This window comes from Podarcis filfolensis (genome assembly GCF_964270895.1).
Source record: "Podarcis filfolensis genome assembly, chromosome: 9".
Lineage (NCBI taxonomy): Eukaryota > Metazoa > Chordata > Lepidosauria > Squamata > Lacertidae > Podarcis > Podarcis filfolensis.
Window position 1 is genome coordinate 56332094 of NC_139610.1, and position 16683 is coordinate 56348776.

At 44.4% G+C, this 16683-nt stretch overlaps 1 protein-coding gene across 1 annotated transcript in view; it reads right to left on the reverse strand.

The window, feature by feature from the left end:
- Nucleotides 1-10046, reverse strand: part of NFKB1 (nuclear factor kappa B subunit 1) — a 68655-nt gene extending 58609 nt beyond the window's left edge. The window contains exon 1 of the mRNA XM_083571126.1: nucleotides 9484-10046. The gene's annotated coding sequence lies outside the window, so the exon portion shown is untranslated. The remainder of the gene's footprint in view (nucleotides 1-9483) is intronic.
- Between the last annotated feature and the right edge of the window lie 6637 nt (nucleotides 10047-16683).

Consider the following 16683-nt stretch of genomic DNA (forward strand, 5'->3'; position numbering starts at 1 on the left):
AATTTCCCTTGAAAATAGCTTAAACTACATCTTATGTGTCTGTATTGTTACTTTTTGAAATATAGCAACCCTAACCCGGAGGGGAATTTTACACCTGAATGCCTGGGTTAGAGAATGAGAGAGGAATGAAATAAAACTTATGAATGGAGGTAACCCAAATTCTGGAGCAGGCTTCCTCAACCTCGGCCCTCCAGATGTTTTGAGACTACAATTGCCATCATCACTGACTACTGGTCCTGCTAGCTAGGAATCATGGGAGTTGTAGGCCAAAAACCTCTGGAGGGCCGAGGTTGAGGAAGCCTGTTCTGGAGCATTGCAGGAATTGTCTCAGCCTGTGTATCAGACAGTGCCAGTTATAGGAAGGGCAAACTTCCCATATAGTATTCATTTTAAAAACCCATGCAGACGATGCAAATAAAAGCATTTTGTGCAAATATTTGCTTATTTACATAATTTATTCTCCTCCTGCTCTGTTAGTCATTTGGGAAGAGAATTAGGCAGAGCACTAAAGACTTGTTCTGGGGAAATCCTGCACACTGAAATCCAGCCACCTGCACTTCCCAGCTCCTAAGATTACACAAGGCATTGAATGACTAGCACAGCTTTAAAGTCTTTTAGTGGTTAGAACTACCCACTATTAGGATGCTGGCTTTTTCATCCAATACCACAGTCTAAACTTACATACAGCACAGTCACAAAACTGTGGGGAAAATCCAGTAATCCAGTTTGCATGCAGAAAACAATAACAATACACAGTTGTTATGAGAATGTGCTTTCAGGAATGCAGTATTTGCTAGTTGGCATTTCTGCACACATATTGGCACTGAAACATTAGGTACAAAAAACAATTGGAAAGACCATTAAGAAATCAGAAATTGCTTAATATAGTAATTTCTGGGTGTAAATAATAGTTATATCACCATCTAATGGAGCAAGCAAAAGAAATGGGAGTAGGTATCACTATGAAACTATCCTTCCTAAATTATATTAATTGCCTGTAATACATGTTGCATGATACTATGCTTATATAAGCAAAACCTAGTTTAAACAGTGTTGCAGACACTGGGTGAAACAACTTCTTAATATCTCATGAACAGCAAGTAAAAAAAAGAGATTCAGTGTATCTTTTCTGTGCAACTTTAAAGCTTAGAATGTATATCAAGGAAGTCATAAAATGTAACACTAATTGAAAGCTGAAAGACGTTTAGATTATCTTTAATAAAAGTATTTCAACACCCCCCTTAAAAGAGAAACAACCCTACGGTGTGTAACACTCGCAGCAATTGGGAATTGCATTTAAGAAGTTTTGTTTGCAAATGAGGCATATATGCAAAGAGGACATAACAGAAAGAGAAACTTGAGTTTGTTCACCTGAGAATTTACCTGTTGTAAGATTGGGAAGGCAGTTTCCCATTTCAAAAATGAATCCCCATACAATATTGGGGGAAAGCCATAGCTCAGAGGTACAGTACATACTTTGCATGGAAAAAGGTGTCAGGTTCAAACTCTGGCATCTTCAGGTAAGTTTGGAAGAGACTCCTTCAAGCCGGAAATCCCTGGGAGCTGCTGTCAATTGGTGTCGACAGTACTGAGTGATCTGACTTGGTATCAAGGCAGCTTCCTATGTTCTTATTAAAATAATGCAGTCTAAAATCATGTAGAACATAGGGAAGGGAAGACTTTATGCACCCAGTTCTCAATCAAAACCATTCACTTCATGTTTTGTAAAACTTCCCGAGGGAATCACGTGGTTTTAGAGTTGCTCGGGCTTCCCTAAGCCAAAGAATGCCAAAACATTAAAATCCGTGCAAAAAGAAAAATGAATTATTCCCAGTTCCATGAAAGAAACCTCAGCCTGTATAGAAGAAGTGATTATCCAATCACTTAAAGCTAAACAAATTCTGCCCAGAATTGCTCTTGCTGGGTTAAAGGGAAATGGCCATAATTGTGCCAAGCATACCGCAAAAGATTATGTACGGAGGGGGTAAAATGCTTTCAAGGGACAATAACTAGTTCTTCAGCTGAATACTTTTTTTCCTGGCAGTTACTTATCTATGAGTCAATAAAAAAAAACAAGTTATGGCAGGGATAAACGTGCTAATGCCTCTTCAAATACAACCAAATAATAAGCATTTGTGATATCACATTTCAAATGTGATTTCACATTATTTGTGAATGCAACCATGATTATTTGTTCAGCAAAACATGAGCTGTCTCACCATTGAACTGACAAACCACTTTTTGTTTCTCAAAATCCTGGCTTGTTTTAAGCTGCTCTTATCCCATGTCTCTGTAGCTTGGTGACCATCTTGGGGGGGGGGGCAGCAAAGCAAACTGTGGTTAAGCAAGGCTATTGATTTCAGATATAACACCATACCACAGTTAAAACAACCCATGGGTCAGAAGCCAAGAAACCATGGTTTCATATCGTAGTTTGTTGCCCAGAAATAAGCCATAGTTTGTCTGCTGAGGTGGAGCCACACTTCGGCAAAATGAACCATAGTTTAGCATTATGTGTGAAACTGATCCTTGCCTCAATAATCACTACAAGGTGAAATCAGTATTATTATTTTCCACACTGCAGAAGAGCACACAGCTATCTGCATGCATCCCTGCTAGTACTTAACTGGCATAACAGAAGCAACAAATTAGAAGGCAGGAACAAGCACAAAAGGAAAGGCCTGTAATGAATGGGAAAGCCCAAGCTTGCTCTTCATATACAAATTCAAGTATGTGTGGGTGTGGACTACTCCAGTCTAATTCGAATAGAGAAATGGTGAATTAACAGCTAAAAAATGCTCAAATGTGGACAAGTCTATAGTCCCATATAGTTCAGGAAGTGCAAAGGTATGTTTTGGGGCTGAATATAATACCTACATTCTGTAGTCTATCCAATGAAGCTCATCCCATCCTTCTGCAAAGAAATACCTCCAACAGATGCTGTGCTCAGGGCACTTCTTGGTATTTTTACAGATGGGATTGAATGCATGACAACAAATTCAGTCTGCACAATTACCATAATATGGATTTGGGCTCTTGCACAACAAACCTGTTCAAAGAAAAATCAATACTTTTTGCAGCAAGGGAAGTGATGGGGAAAAGTGCTGGAAAGTGTGGGATAGCAATTCCTCGGCATGTCTTCATATAACCTTCCTGCAAGCAGATCCAAATGAATGCTCAATAAACTGCTGGCTAAATAGAACCTCCCAGAAAACTTTGTGTAAAGGAATCAGGCTGAATGTTCAACAAGCAGGGCTTCTCAAACTGACCAAAGAGGGTTATAAGTAAATTAAACATACAAGAAGCAAACTGAATAGCAATAAAATTTAAAAGCTAGTAAAAATAACCACTAAGTATTTCAGAAAATCAACTAGACACAAGTTCAAATAAAAGGGGATTTGCAACCCTTGTGAAAGGAGGATAGAGAAAAGTGCTTCCTCACTTCCGAGTATTGCAAAGCCTAGAGCTTACAGTGGCAAAAGCTCTATGTATAACGGGGGAGGCCTGTCCTGTTTCGTTGCCTGAGGCAAAACTGGAAAGTGCTGTCCCTCCTGCCCAAGCCTTGCTTACCAGGGTCACGTGGTGGCAGCTTCTGGCAAGATCTCATGAGATCTTGCAGAGATTTCGCAAGATATTTTGCGAGCTCCATGAGATCTTGCTGAAAACAGCTGCAGCCACCACAGCCACACGACCCTCAAAGAATTCCACTGCCCAAGGTTGGCTGCTTCACTCCACCTCATGGGCAGGCTGGCCCTATTTCTTAGTAGTTATTACATGTATCGTATTTTGCACATGAGGCAATTTGCAGCTTCTTAAACTCCTACACTTAAAATGGATAATTTATCAAGTGTTTGTCAAATCTACTACCATAGTGTTAGACTAGAAAAAGTGCACATGTGCACACACAAAAGTTCAGATACAACATGGTGTATGCATAACATACTTGGTGGGTTACTGCATAATGAAGAGGCAAAAGATCCTTGGATATGTTGACTGCAGGGGCTGGATATTAACTGGATATGTATACAACCTTGCAGAAGCCACAGTGCTGACAAGCACATAAGGGCATTTGGTATATGGAGAATTTTCTACCTAGATACCAGTACCAGCAGTGGCCAGCTAGGTGTTCCAAGGAAACCTGCAAACAGGGCATGAAGGCATCTGCATTGCCCCTTATTTCCCCACAAACCACCTAGTATGTACAATGCACCCTTATGTTAAAAATGCATGATGCAGATTCATAGAGGATAGGCCTATCAATGGCTATTAACCATTATAAGTAATGTATGGAGGCAGAATACATTTAAGCACGAGGCCTTGAGGACTAGCAACTAAGGAAGACTACACATTCACACTTTGCTTGTGAGCACTTAGAGAAGCATCTTACTGGCTGCTTTTTTTAAAAAAATAAGAACAAGATGCTGGGTCTTGGTTTACCCTTGCAACACTGTTCTAATGTGTCCATACTGTCAATAAACCATGAATGCACCTTGTTTATTTCACTGTTCATACATAACTCAGGCAGGATGCTCCAGCTGGTGTGCTTATGCGGTAAAGGTAAATCATGGCAGTGCAATGTATCCAGGTACCATTTCCTGAGTGGAAAGCTCCAATGAGTGAAGAGGCCTTTATAAACAGCTCCATCCCATATGCTCCTGAAAATTAGGGTTGTAAAACCAAATACTCTAGATGCCAAGTAGAAGAATGAGTTAAGCGGTTAAGATCTTGGCACAAATCTTACTTCACATAACAGTAACAGTTCCACACTGTTTGTTTTACTCTTCAGCTTTAAAAAAGAAGAAAATCCATTTTAGGATTAGGCTGTGGGTTTCTTTTAAGGAAGGGCAGAAAGGTGTTGTTAAAAACCACATCACTGCAAAGCAATAATCTGTGTCTAAGGTTAGCAAACACTTTATTCTATGGTTTTTATCTGGCTTGTTGATGACTGAAGCTCAGGATGGGAATGAAATTCAATTCACTTTGCATTTAAAGGTGACCCTATCTAATCTGCACTTTCTAAAATAATATGCAAACTGAAACACAGCCATCCTTTGAAAATCATGCAGCTCCACATTTTGCAGTGCTGTTCTCAAACCAAGTAATGACTACAAAAATGCACAAACTAGGGTTCATATGAATGCATATATTAATCAAAATAATATACACAAATTATTGGACATTGTATGCAAAAAAACTACATACATAAATTCACACAAAAATACTGAATTTTCATTGGAAAAATGAGAAACTGAAAGAAACCAGAAATTGACTGATTCACCCATCCCTAGACTGAACCTTGCAGTCTGCTTCTTACTTCTAGAAGAGATCTAAGATGTATCAACAGAAGGCTTTTATTAACCGAAATTATACTGCCTGCTAATAGTGAGCAAACAGAAATGGGGAAATTCTACAATTGCATAATATTTCATGTGAAAGTTAACAAAATCTGCCACTAATAATTAGGGTTGTTTATTTTTACTGAGTATCCTTTCTCAGGAAAAATACATGGATGCTTTAGTTGAGAATCCTGCATTGCAAGGGGTTGGACTAGATGACCCTCAAGGTCCTTTCCAATTCTACCATTCTATCATATCTGTCAACGTTTCCCTTTTTTAAAGGGAAATTCCCATATTCTGAATAGGATTCCTCGCAAGAAAAGCAAAAAGTTGACAGTTATGCATTCTATGATTATATGATTTTACTGAAAGGCAGCTAAAAACACCTTTAGAACTCAATCTTGCCAATTCTGCAGGAAGCAGCTGAAGAGGAAGGAAAGTGAAGAATTCGCTACATTGATAAGGTCTGCGTATAATGAAAAAACAAACAAACCTGCTATTAGAAGCAACAAATTTTCGTGGGGCAAAGTGCTACACTGTATTACACCTTTCTTCCTAAGAAAATTACTGAGTCACAACCTAACATCCCTTCCCTTCTCTTCCCTTGAAAAAGGCCTTATTCTGAGGAAATTCATCTTATTTCTGAGGAAATTCAACCTGCATGTTCATAAGTGAGTCATTTAGAAAACCCACTTTCTCTAGCCCAAAGTCCAGCTCTTCTTTTCTGTGACAAAAGCATTCCCGTGGTGAGTCGCAACAAAATGTCTAGAAATCTAATAATAATCTGTGTATAGTAAAATCTATTTGCCCTGCACCTGCATCATCTTGGTTTTCAATTTGTGCATGAATGGCACAAGTTAAAATTGGAACTGAAATAATTAAACCAAAACAATTAAGCAACAGTCTAGGTACTGAAAACAAAAGGATCTCAAACAACTCACAGTGTTTACATTTCACAGAAAACCACACAAAAATCGGCCATTGGTGCTTCATTGGCTCTACGAGCACACGTTGCAAGCACTCCTACCCACTAGTGATTAATTCTTAATGTGAAAGTTGCTGGGACTCAAGTCCATCATAGCCTTGGAAGAGAAATACCTTCTTCATTCCACCTAATAAGGTGCACTCTGCACATGCAGAAATCTTATTAACATATTCCAATGCAAAACTTTGGTGCTGAAAGAGATCCTAGGTTCATATCTTGGTGGGTACTGCTGCCTTCTCCCCTCCCACTGTTCCACGTTCAGATATGTTTGAGAACAGATCACTAGGTGGCAAGTGGGGGGCAAACAGGGGCAGCTGAACTCAGCCTTACATATGGGAGATACAATATCAACATTGAGAAACATTACACTCCCAAGTGAAGACAAAACAACACACACACCACTGGCAGAGGATGCAATGGGGAAGGTAACAAACTCAGTGGCCTCTCCAGAATGGTATTTTTAGCGGATGCATTCTGCAATATGTCACTGATGCAATAATAGTGTGTCAGTGGTGGGTTTATACCACACTTCATTCCACTGTATTAGTTGTTCTGCAATGTTTCTCCAGTGTCACTACATTATTGCCATCTGGAGGCACACTCTTGCTCGCAACAAAAGTGGGAAAACAAAATCGGGACAAAAACGCACACCTGAAATATCTGTGATACGAACGATTAAGAGAATTTCAGCAGAAAGCTATGGGGCATTAACATATTGGCAAATGGATGTCTGCCCTGAAACTCTTGCAGGAATGAACAGTGTTAAAGATTGACAAAATATAAGATGGCTTCCTATATTCCTTTCTATGGCTGTTTTAATTTATTGCATGTTTATCCTACCTTTTTCTCTCAAGAGCTCAGGGTGAGATACATGGTTCTTCTCCCCCTCATTCAATCCCAACAACCCTGTTAGGTTAGCCCAAGAGGCAGTGAATGGCTCAAGGTCACCCAATGATCTTCATGGCCAAGTGGAAACTTGAACCCTGGTCCCCCAGGCCAACACACAATACCACTACACCACACAGGCTGTCTTAGGTTCCTAATATCTGAGCACAAATAACAATGAGAAAAGGAAATATGGAAATCACAACTTTCAGCAGGAAAATCCTGATCCCAGATTACTGTGAAACAGATAACCTAGTAGTGGAGGGAGGGATGCACTCTGCACATGCTTTAGATCTATTTATTTTAGGAGTATACCTCAATTCAAGGCTGAGCCCTGGCATTGCTGAGTGACTATAAACTTAACTGTGGGGAAAACCAGCTTCATCACAAAAACACACTTTCAATAGCATGAAAGAGACTCACTCAAATATTGTACAAATTCCAGCAGGGAGTGAGTATATTGCCTCCCCCCCCCCTTTCAATATGAAATCACCTTTTTTTTTCCCTTTCTGCCCCAACGGTAACATCGGAAACTGCCTTTTAATGAATCAGACCATTGGCTCATCTAGTTTAGTGCTGTCCACACTGACTGGCAGCATCTCTATATGATTTCAGACATGGGTCTCTCCCAACCCTACCTGGGAACACTTGCGATTCAACATGGTACCTTCTGCACACAAAACATTCTGCTTAAAAACATTTTTTGTTTAGCCTACCCAATTGCTTAGAAAGCTGGTGAGAATTTCAATCTCTTGCTATTTCAACTTTTCAAATGTCTTTAATTATTGCTGCTGGTTCTTCTTCTTGTTTTATCTTTCTTGTTTTATCAAACCGCTTTGAGGGCTGTTTGTTTGAGACAATCAGGCAGCGTGCACCTTTTTGTGAAGTTAATAAATGCAAAGAAGATGTTCCACAGTTCTGTTCCCTCCCCTAAGATCCACCGTAAAAGAGATGGCTTTGCTGTTGTCACCTCCCTCTCCCGACCCAGCAGCAGAGCTCCTGCGTCTGCAACAGCTGTGCTGTGTAGCTAGCAAGTGAGACTGTTCTTGGGACAAAGAGGAAGTGATGAGGGGCGGGGGAGGAAGAGGCTTGCCCGGTTGAACACCAGCCTTCGACACCAGTGCCAAAGGCACAGGAAAGCCTTACCCATAAAGAAAAGGGGCAACTCCGAGCTCTGGGTTGGGAGAAGGCCTCGCCATGTGCGCCTCTCTCCCAGAGTCCCAGCACCGCTCTCCTGAGCACGAGGAGCGGCGTGTTATGTTCGCTTTGCCCAAGAATGAGGAAGTAGAAAGAGCTGTTGAGTACAAGCAGCACGAAGAAGAAGAAAAGTGTAAAATGCAGAACTCCCCTCTACAAATGTAATTCCCCAGAGAGGTCCACCCCAGCTAACCCGTAACTACAAGGGCTTCAGGCCAGCTCTGAAAATGTCCACACCTGGAAACTGAAATCCACTCACCCCTCCTTCCTCCCTTAAATCACTTGCACATGATGACTTGTGGGAAATCAGAATAAAAATAAAAAGGCCGTCTCTCTCCCTGCCGCTCCGCAGGGAAACAGAGAGTCTTATTATGGCACCTGAGGGACAAGCGGGTTTATTGAGGCACAAGTTTCCACAGACTAGCGCCACTTGATCTGTAATAATAATAATAATAATTTATTATTTATACCCCGCCCATCTGGCTGGGCTTCCCCAGCCACTCTGGGTGGCTTCAAAAAAAATATTAAAATACTGTAATACATCAAACATTAAAAGCTTCCCTAAACAGGGCTGCCTTCAGATGTCTTCTAAAAGTCTGGTAGTTGTTGTTCTCTTTGACATCTGGCGGGAGGGTGTTCCACAGGGAGGGTGCCACTACCAAGAAGCAGTGGCGTAGCGCGGGTTGTCAGCACCCGGGGCAAGGCAAGTAATTTGCGCCCCCTAACCCGTGGATTTGCGCCCCCTAACCCTAACCCCCAGATGTTGCGCCCGGTGCGGCCGGGCCCCCCTGCACCCCCCATGCTACGCCACTGCCGAGAAGGCCTGGTTCCCTGTAACTTCGAAAACCCCCTCTGCCAACCAGCAGCAGACTCCGACCGCCTGGAAGGAGCCATACTGGACCCTCCCCCTCCCCCCCCCCCCGTCCTGTGTCCCTCTGGTTGCCGCATCCATAAACATTCCCGCGTGGCAATGGGGAGAGCGAGAGAGCGCGCGCATGTGCCAGCGAGCGAGGAGCCGTGTTATCTCGTGGGAACGCGGCAGCCGCTTCCCGCCTTCCCGCCCCTCCCCTCGGGGCTCACCTCGAGCGGGATTCCTGACGCCCACGTCGCCTCACACTGCGAGGGGAAAGGCGAGGAGGAGCCGGCAGTTCTGAGGGAGAGAGACCCGAGGCGAGCAAGAGGAGTCCCGCTTCACCAGAGCGCCATGTCGCCACAGCGCGGCGGGGTCGGAAGAGCCTGGCGGTTCCTTGTTGTTGTCGACGAGGAGGAGGAAGAAGTAGTCACTTCGCTGCCCGCGAGGCTGAGAAGGGGGAAAGCAGAGAAAAAGGAAGCCCTGCACTGCTGCTGCTGCTGTCACTGTCGAGGCTTTTTCCCTCCCCTTCTTTGGCGGTGTGGTGTTTTTTTTCTCGTCGGCTTCCAGCAGCGCGCACGCCCCTCTCCTCTCTCCCGCCCGCCCGCCCGCACACGCTGACAAGACTTTGCACGCGCCCCCGGGCTTGACTCCCGCCTTTCTCGCTGCCTCCCTTCCTGCGCCCGCCCGCCCGCACCTCCGCCTCCCTCTCACTTCCTAGCTGGAAATTCCCACCGACGTCGTGAGAGTAGCGCGGGTGAAAAAGAAACAGGCGCCCGAGGGAGGGGTGTGTGTGTGTGTGCGCGTGCGCGCGCGGGAAGAAGCGGAGAGCTTGCAGCAACCCGGAGGGCTGGGTTGAGGGCAGGGAGGGAGGGAGGCGCCTGAGATGTGCAACTGCACAGCCCGCTGCCATTATTATTATTATTATTATTATTATTATTATTATTATTATTAACGCTTCTTTAGCTTGTTTTCTTTTCAGAGAGGCATCCTAGCTGCTGGGGAAAGGGGCAGTTTTATCTCTAGGCAGATCAAAGATGTCCACTTCAGGTGGCAGATGCTGGAATTGGGCTTTTAAATTCACAGCATGATACACGCATGAAAGAAAATTATATGAAAATGATGCACCGTTGGTATTTAGCTCCCAGTAAATTAGCAAAAATGTATAAGACAGGGTCAATGCAGTGCTTTATTTCTGGGGGGGGGTGCAGGGGTACGCATACCCCTAAACATTTTGTGGATCTAAGTTTGGCCTCATTGAGGGGGCAGTATTTCAATATTAGTAGGAAAATGAGAGTACCCCTAAACATTTTTTTTAGAAGAAAAAAGAAAGCACTGGCCAGATGTATGTTTGGATTTTTGTTGTGGGGGCAGGTTTTTGTTAGGGGGGCAGAACCTCAGATAGTTATATATTTTTATTGATTTTATTGACTTGAGGGGGTAGCTGCCCCCCTGCCCCCATTGGCTACACCCATGACCCAAGTGCTTAAATATGGCAAAATTTGCAACAAACATTTAAAGCACTCTCATGCCACTTTAACAGTCATGACCAGAGACAGACCTAGGTTCCCTTGCACCATAGGAGCCAACTCCTAGGAGTCCTCCAGCACCCGTATAATTTTTTTGAGGGGGCCACCTCACCCCCAAGTTGATGGGCATTGTCATTCAAATGGGGTATGTGTTCCACATCATGTGATCAATCTTGCAGGGTGGGACTTAACTCTCCCCCCCCCCATTTTTTCAAGTTGGGACCGCTGCCTTGCACCCTTGGCAAAGAAATTATTGGTACCCGCCCTCGCCATCTCCAGATTCAATAGGCCTTACACCCAGGAAAGTGGATAGACGGGTAAAGGTAAAGGGACCCCTGACCATTAGGTCCAGTCGTGACCAACTCTGGGGTTGCGGAGCTCATCTCACTTTATTGGCTGAGGGAGCTGGCGTACAGCTTCCAGGTCATGGCGCCAGCATGACTAAGCCACTTCTGACGAACCAGAGCAGCGCACAGAAATGCCGTTTACCTTCCTGCCGGAGCAGTACCTATTTATCTACTTGCCCTTTGACGTGCTTTCGAACTGCTAGGTTGGCAGAAGCAGGGACCGAGCAACGGGAGCTCACCCCGTAGTGGGGATTTGAACCGCCAACCTTCTGATCAGCAAGTCCTAGGCTCTGTGGTTTAACCCACAACGCCACTGCGATGGCAGCCTAAATCTGGCAAGCCAGAGGCAGGGACTTCTGACTCGCTTGCCTTTTCCTTACCTCTGACAAGGTGCCAGCAGAAAGACACTAACTTGGAGGTTGTGCTCCACATTTTACTCAGAAGTAAAGGTAAAGGTAAAGGTACCTCTGCCCGTACGGGCCAGTCGTGTCCGACTCTGGGGTTGTGCGCCCATCTCACTTAAGAGGCCAGTGGCCAGCACTGTCCGAAGATACTTCCGGGTCACGTGGCCAGCGTGACGAAGCTGCATCTGGCGAGCCAGCGCAGCACACGGAAACGCCGTTTACCTTCCCGCTAGAACTGCTAGGTTGGCAGGTGCTGGGACCGAGCAACGGGAGTGCACCCTGCCGCGGGGATTCAAACCGCCGACCTGACGATCGGCAAGTCCTGACGATCGGCAACTCAGAAGTAAGCCCTGCTTAAATCAGTGGCCCTTGCTCTCTGGGGTAAACGTGCAGCAGTGTGAGTGCTGGAAATGGATCAAGGTAGTAAAGAAACCCAGGAGAAGCAAATCAGCTGTGCTAAATTAAGAGTTACCCCCCACCTCCCCAGGGCCAAGCAGTAGCATCCTCCCAGGGAGAAAATATACTGGTCCAAAGTCACCCAGTGTGCTTCCTAGCCAGGATGACCAGATGAAAAAGAGGACAAGACTCTTGTACCTTTAATAGTCCACTAGGAGTGGAAAATGTGGAATAGCAATTACTTGATGCAAGTTCTGTCATCTAACTGCCCAGCAAAAATCTACCTACCTTGCAAACTTTGTGCAAACAAATGAGGATGAAAGAAAGATGTGATTTAGCAGTGACCTTTGATCATGATTGATAGGCACGACAGGAGTACCTTACCATATTTCTTTGCTTCTTCTCTTCCATGATTATAAATGTGTGAGTCATGGTGACTTTCTTCACCACCACCCTGTTGACAAGTCTGGAAGAGAGCCTCCCCAGCTTCTCTGGCAAGTTCTTCTAAAAGCAGTTAGCATTGGAACACTAGTAATACTTTGATTAAAGGGGCAGGCGGGACTGAAGAGCAACTGGCGAGTGGTGACATCAGCAAACTTTTCCTCAGTCTTGCCAGACTAAATAGTGGGTGGACTGAAGGAAATTATGCCCCTGAGATCATTAGAGTGTTTGAAAATGTGCAAATAATGTTGGCCTTCGTTTGAACAAGACCTCTGCGTAAGGAAGCCTTTTCATACGCCCACACCTAACAGAGGAAATGCAAAGGGCATCTTCTCGTACAAAAGTTTGACTGTATAAAAACCTTTGCCTGTATTAAGCAGCTCGACAATAAAAATAATGACAGCACTTACTGGCATTGATTTTTCTACACTGGTGCCAAGGCTGGCTCCAGCTGTTGAGGGACCTTCAGCAAAGTGCCCCTTTTGAGCCCCTATTTTGCAGTGCCTCACCGCCGCTACCCCATGCCTCCAATTCAGTGTTTCCAAAACCTGGTTCTCCAGCTGTTTTTGGACTACAACTCCCATCATCCCTAGCTAGCAAGACCAGAGGTCAGGGATGATGGGAATTGTAGTCTGGAAACAGCTGGAGACCAAAGTTTGGGTAACACTGCTCCAATTACTCACCCAACCAACCACCCAGAAGAAGAGGAAAGGCAGCACCTGCTGGTCCTTGCCACTGTTAATCAAAAGCTTGCACTGCCTGTCCATATTTTATTGGTTCTTGTATTGATTTACAAAGCCACCCACCTGTCAAAGCTGGCCCACAGGGGTGGTGGTGGGATTTAGAAATCCAGCTTGGCAGCCACATCTGGTTCCTCACCCTAGCTTTCAGATGGTAATGTCTATTCATTCATTTGCTTTAAAATGCAGCAAGTCAGCTGAATTTGGAGGTCCTCCTATTCACTCTGTTGAGTGGGGGCTGTTGTCCCCAAGTCCTGCCCTGATGACACCATCTGGTGGCAGACAGGGCAAGACAGCAAGTGAACGTTCATGGAAAGGAAATAACTGTCATTGCCTGCTGCCCAGTTTTGAAGTTGCAGTGGGGATTAGGCACAAGGGGGGCAGAGAGAGGGGGCAGGCGCACGAGCAGGTTGTATTGACACAGATGCTGTTGCTGTTCCTGGATATTGTCCTCATCTGCACATCCTGGTAGGCAAGCAAGCATGATAAGGAGCAACTGGGTTAGGGGTCAATGGTGGAATCTCCCAAGGCGCTGGGCCAACAGTTGCCAACAGTTGCCCAAGGATGCTTATCCTTGCTGATAGCCCTAATATTCAGCAGATGGGTTATGGCTGCAGATTAGCTGACAGGAGTGTATAAAGTATGGTGGGGAAGGCCACAGCAGGGAGTGTCAGGCATCACTGCTTGGTCTCTCTTTGGGGTTTGACTTGAGTCCTGCAGCCTCCTCCTCAGACAACACCCAAGATTTCCTGGGGACTGACTGTGGCCCATCCCAGCCTGCTAGATCCCTCCCTTGAACTCTAGACCTTCAACTCCTCAGGCTCTTACCACGCTTCATCCTGATCCAGCCTGACCCTCTAGGACAGTGTTTCCCAAACTTGGGTCCCCCAGCTGTTTTTGGACTGCAACTCCCATCATCCCTAGCTAGCAGGACCAGTGGTCAGGGATGATGGGAGTTGTAGTCCAAAAACAGCTGGAGGCCCAAGTATTGGAAACACTGCTCTAGGATGTCAAGATGTGGTTGAAAATATGCAGGCAACAATTACAGAAAGAAAACAGAGATAACTGTAAAACAGAAATTTTAAATATACTTACTTGGAAATCAAGGGGACATACAACTGAGCAGGCATGATTAATATTGTGCTGCAAGATTTCTGTGGTTGGGAGTGGTCCTTCATTGCTTTGTAAAGGTCCTGGTTCTTTCCCATGTCTATAATAAAACCAGAATAAGCCATGCAAAATAGCAAAAGATGTAGATTATATAAAACAATAGAAGTTATGCAAAAAAAAATTTACACAGGTTACTGAGTTTAGATGCCCACGGTGCAGAAGTTTTAGGCAGTTTAGCAAGTAATGCACACATCCTCATTAAGCTGAAGTCCTCACTGCTACTATCCCACCAAGGTCCCCTTGTTTGTGAGTCACGACTGATTCATTTGCAACTTTTGAAATATATCAGTAGGATGCCACACAGTGGGCTGCTTTTATGATAGTATTTTGGCCACATGCACAATACAATAATACACAATACAATGAGGTTGAAATGCAATGCAGTTAAATCAGGATGTCTCTCTTTCAGAGATGATGCACATTAATTACAACATCATGAACCAGGACTGTGTACACAACTATACCTTCAAAACACATTTCCCCCCCTCAAAGAATGATGGGCTCTGTGGTTTACTCCTGAGAGTTACAATTCCCCAATGCCTTTTCTAAACCTAGGAATTCTTCAAGGGAAATAATGTGCTCCAAATGTGCTTTAAAGGTGTGTATTCAGCCAAAGTCACACTCAGCATAGATCCATGGAAATGAAGTGTGTACACAGCTCAGGTTGGAGAACGCTTGAATTCCCAAGGAAGCAGATGTATTCAGCCAAACCACCCATAGTAGCACATGTGATGCTGCATAGCACTGCTTTGCCTCTTCAGTTGGGTGAAACATCAGCAAACCACAGAGCCTAGGACTTGTCGATCAGAAGGTCAGCGGTTTGAATCCCCACGATTGGGTGAGCTCCTGTTGCTTGGTCCCTGCTCCTGCCAACCTAGCAGTTTGAAAGCACATCAAAGTGCAAGTAGATAAATAGGTACCGCTCTGGTGGGAAGGTAAATGGCGTTTCCGTGCACTGCTCTGGTTCGCCAGAAGTGGCTTAGTCATGCTGGCCACATGGCTCCCTCGGCCAATAAAGTGAGATGAGCGCCGCAACCCCAGAGTTGGTCACGACTGGACCTAATGGTCAGGGGTCCCTTTACCTTTTAAGCACTGCAGGAATACAGCTCTGAACAACCAGATATTTCAGTGAACCAGACATTACCTTTCTATCAACAGATTACAGATCTCTCTCTTTCCCACATAAGAACGTGAAGTTTTGGGTCAGGCTAGATGTTTTCTGACAATCCCTTTGAGACCTGTGATCCTGTAGTTCTAGAACTGAGGTTGGGCGAAGAGGCAGGCTGCCGAAATGATTAGACCAGTTTCTTTGGGTAAGCCAATAGACCTGGCAAGAGTGCCTAAGGACTCCCTTTACAGACGAACTTAGGAAGCTGGATCAGACCATTAATCCATGTAGCTCAGTACTGTCCATGCTGACTGGCAGTAGATTTCCAAGCTACAAGATGGGGAAATTCCTAGTCTGGAGATGCTAGGAATTGAGCCTGGGACCTTCCACATGTAAATCAGATGCTCTACCACCGAGTTATGGTCCTTCCCCTATTTATTATTTAAGCTAGGGGCAAAATGCTGCAACCTGGAGACACTTCTGGAAGTATTGCCAAAGTGGGCAGGTGTTCTTCCTCTCCCTCCCCTAGTGGGAAAAGGTACCGCTGATGTGTTCTGGGTGAAAGAACAGCAGGCTAACAAATTCTAGAGACACATAGTGAGCAAAAGAAAGACTCTGAAAGCTAACAGCACTTTGGGGTTTGGGTAGCTTTGTCTCCCTTGCAATCAGCAGTGAATCTGGGATATCTGCTGGAGGTAAGCTGCATCTTCTGCTACGTGCAACTTGTATGTATGCGTAAGCAAGCCCCATATCACAAAATGGAAGTCATCCTCCAGTGACCTCGTTCCAAAGTGATCAGAAACTGAGCTTATAACTGCATCTCTGGTGTTTTCAATGCTTGGAGAATTGGACAGAGTGTAACAATAAGAAGGACCCCACTGAATCAGAGCAAAGACCCATCTAGTCCAGCATTCTGTTCTCCCAGTGACCAACCAGATACCTGTGGGAAACCCACAAACACCACCCTTCTCACTTATGGTCCTTCAGTGACCATACTGCCTCCGATACTGATATTTTATTTGTTTATTTATTTATTTATTTAGTTAGTTAGTTAGTTGGTTTATATACCACAATATGTTTTTTTTTTTAAAAATAATATTTATTACTTTTAAACCTTACAAAAAGGAGAAAAGAAAAGAAAAAAAGCAAAAGCAAAAGAAAGAACAAACAATACAGTACAATATATAAACAATACACAACATAACATTAACACATTAAATAAAACGAAAGCAAAAACAATTCAAAAAACACACATCATACCATCTCAATACCCTCTCTTTCATTCCCTTGTTTCA